A 4,322-nucleotide genomic window follows, 5' to 3' on the forward strand; every position below is an offset into this window, starting at 1 on the left:
CATTTGTTTCATAGTAGAATCATTATTTATTTAATGTTGAAGTTCAATCACACATTGTGTTGACTTCCATTATTTAGTTCTGATCAACATAGTTTCACTTTGTACTGAATGATTTACCTTTATGATCCATTATGTCTGTCTGTAACTTCTATTACTTAGTCAGTACTTAGTCCATACATTTCATTATTCTATTTTTTGTAGTGTCTATAGTGTTATACTTTCCATTCCATTGTTTATATTTAGTTATTAATTTTTCGTGCATATTATCCATTTTCTCCCCTTCAATTTAAGAAGGTATTTCTTCAAAGAATTGGATATTTCTTTAACGTTTATTAATTGTTGTTATAATATAATATTTATATATAATAATTGTAATTGCTTTTGTGGTTTGATTTCTAATTATTAGTATTTTAAAGCAGTGTGTAATGTTTGTTATGTTCTATAATGAGTAATTTAAATGTTATTACTATTATATCTTTGTTACCATTAATGTTTGTCAACTTATATAATGTGTATTTTGTTTGTTATAGTAGATAAGTACACATTATATATAATATACGAGTTTTGTTTGTGCTTGTTATCTTTTATTAATAATTGTTCATAACTATGAATGAATATTTTGTTTTTGTGTTAAAAACATATGGTAATTTGTTTGTTTCTGTATAATATTCATTTAATAACATTGTAATTATTATTTATGTAGTACTTTTAGTAAATGCACTAAGTTCTATTAAGTATGCTTGCATCCATTATTACCTATTTTATATTATACTGTCCAAGATAATGACTTAAACATTTTATTAATTTATTTAATCATATTATATTATGATTATTTTCAATTGTAATTATTATAATAATGCATTTGTAATAATTATATTTGTATTATTCATTGTAATAGCCTTATCAGCTTAATATTTTGCTCCTACAAGCTACATTGTCACAATGTAAATTTAATAATTGTTTGTTAAGGTATATACACTGTGTAGTTAATGTTGCTGTTACAACTTCAAAATTTATTATATAATCAGCTGCTGTGATAACATGTTCTACATAATTAAGTTGTATTAATGTGTTGTTTTGAGTATATTAGAGATATAATTCTTTCGTTTGTTGTTAGTATACATTTACACAATTGTATTAATGTGTAAAGTAGTATCATTTGTTTAATAGTTATAATTTTTACACTTGTCTTGTGCTGTAGTTAGTATTTACATGTTATATCATTATTCTTTTGTGTGTAGTTAGTTTATACACTCTATAGCATTGTTTTTTGGTTTGTAGTTATTCATTATACTTTTGTATATTTGTACTCATCTGTATATCTTAGATATGTGTATTATATTTGATATCTAATAAGTAATTGCAATATCCAACATGTAACCACTGAATCTAATATGTTACATATTATCACTCAGCCATAATATGTGTTAGTTATTATATTGTTCTGTATTCGTTCTGTTAGTTCTATCCATATTATTATTATTATTATTGTTATTATTGTTGTTATTATAGTGTCTGCAATTGTATTATTGTTTATAATACATGTTAAATGTTTTATTTATTCAATTTAATATACTGTTTAGCATATATACACTCGTTTTGAGCATTAATCGTTTAGTCATAATATTACTATATGTGTTATTATTTGATTTATGCTATAACATATGTGTGCTTGTTGACAGTGTCAATCATTTGTACTATTGTAATGTTAATAGCAAAAGAGTAGTGTTTGCTTTATTAATCTTTTTAACGTTTGTCTGTAGTATGATCAGTTAATTTATTATAACATGATCTCTGTGATTTTATAGAATATTTTAGCATTTAATAATTGTAGTAAGTGATACTCATCATAGTTTCAACGTTGCCTACATAGATTATGTTACTACTAGGCCAATAATCATAATCACTAAGATGACAATCATATAATGTCTGAGTTGTATGTAGTACAGTAGATTGTGCATTCACAGTGTATTGATTTGTGTTTGAGATACTCAGACAGGTGAGTCGAGTTCTGCATTGTATTATACTGTATGTGTGCATGTGATGCATAGAACTGTATAGAGCATAGACATGGTAGAGTGTAGATAAAGTGTAGGCAGGGAGTGCAAGACTCATAACCTGTTAAGAAAGGGAAGAGAGGTTATGTGAGAGGCTTAGAGGGATCACACAAAGAGGAGGGATAGTAGACTCAGCTTGCTCTCTCACAGCTTGCTTCATTGTCTGTTGATTAGTTAGTCTATATATACTATGTAGGTATGTCTCAGATGTAGAATGTATGATGGAAGGTATTCCATCATTGTTCATCATTGCTTGTAATGTAGTTTATATCATCTGAGACATACTCTCGTGTAGTCTCGTCTTAACATCAATTCTCTCCTTTTTTGTTGGAATATGAAAGATATTTTATATTAATGAATTTAGCAACTTAAATCACACAAAATGGTTGAGTATTGATTGAGTTATAGTAAATTTTGTATTCTGACATGTTTAGTGTGACAAAATGTCACAAAACGCATCAGTGCCAGGTATTTTGAAAACAGCTGTAATACAGAGTAGAAAGTCCTTGCTAAGCTGTTAATAAAAGTTAGAGCTTTTATTTCCAAGGTATTTACCTTGTCTTCTTATTTGTTTTACATTTTTCTTATTTAATTTGATAGGTCTAGCATTCTCCTACAGCTAAGAAATACTTTAGGTCCTGTGTCCAAATGACACTAAAGATGGAAGAGAAAACAAAGAAACTTGAACTCATTACATACTGTACAACTTACTAGAAGACATAGAAAGATGTCTTGGATCGAATGGTGGTCCTACAGAAGGTGAGAGGTGTGGATATGCAGATGAACACACATTACCTAACCCTCATTCTTTTAGCTAGTGAACTTCTTCATTTCATCAGCTAATGATACTCCTGAAGTACTAAAGGTCAGTTGTGGCCAGCTACAATATGATTCTTTCAAGTTCACTGAGCTGGAATGGAGTCTCATAACACACATACTTAAAGTATTAGAGGTGTGTATTTACTTTTCTTTACTTTTCTTTCTTTTTCCTTCTTTCTTTCTTTGTTCTTTAGCTTCCTATGTGTACCTGCACACACAGAACATTACCTGCAACACTGTCTCCCAGACACCCACCATCCTTCCAGGCCCTCTCATAATACTTACATTACTCACATAGTATAGTCTGTAGACTACCTTACTGACTGAAACATGTAGTGTAGCAATTGGTCAGTAATTGCTACACATCTATTAATATTCTTTGGGTTCATAACTGTTACAGTAAGGTACTCTTGGCCTTATAGGCATCATTAATGACTCGTTACAATTTCTGTCAGGTCTCCTTCTACAGGTTCAGTGTTGAGGGGAGTTGTATTACCCTTAACATTCTAGCACATATCTTACAAAGTATGGCCAACATCCTTGACCTTGTTCAGAGCCTCGAGATTTATGATTGTTTTGAAGGGAATACTGTTGAAGTTGAACTCATACTAAACTACACAACAACACAATGCCTTACTCCAAAGCAAGTATATTAATGAGTAAGTGGAATGTTTCATTACAGAAATAAATGTCACTATGATCAAGTCTTCCTTAGATTGCCACACATATCCAGTCTCAGCCAGGAGGCTTCTGCCTGCTCATGGAGCAAGATTTGTTCATGGACATGCATGCAGTTCTGCCTGGAGCTGAGTCTGAGGCAAATGCCCCACATTGACTCATCTGTCACCTCTGTGTAGCAGAGGTATTCCTATATGGTCTGTGCAACTGGTTGGTTTGTGAATACTATAATACTGTTCATGATGACATCTTGGAGGCAAGGAAAGATTGCCCTGAAGGAGGATTGTGCACCCATATAGAGGATCCTGGTTAGTAAACCTTTCTTTTTTTTCGGAACCTTCTCTGATGTAGTTATTTAGTACATGCAAAAGAGTGTAAGTAGATTTACCTCATCAAGTTATCCAAACTTACTTTTTCAATGTAGTCAATTATATTATCTCTCATGCGCCAGCGCCTGCAGAGAGTGTCCAACCAGTGGTGACGCCCCCCACCAAGGTATCATCATCCACATACTCCGTTCATCCGACTCATTGGGATATAACAAGATTAACAGGGACGAGCGCACTTTTCTTGCCTCCTATTTCTTCAGACGCTCCTGCATCGTCTGCAACCCTTCCCAGCATTCCGAGCTTGGTCAACCCACGATATCAGTCAATGAATGACATTTTCTTCCCTTCTAGACTTGGCCTTGTCTGACAACCCGAGGGAAGCCAATTTCTACTCCTAAAGTCTTCTAGCCATGTTCAGAATGAGTTCCAGTCTCATAAG

This window comes from Fomitiporia mediterranea, assembly GCF_000271605.1.
Source record: "Fomitiporia mediterranea MF3/22 unplaced genomic scaffold FOMMEscaffold_17, whole genome shotgun sequence".
Taxonomy (NCBI): Eukaryota; Fungi; Basidiomycota; class Agaricomycetes; order Hymenochaetales; family Hymenochaetaceae; genus Fomitiporia; species Fomitiporia mediterranea.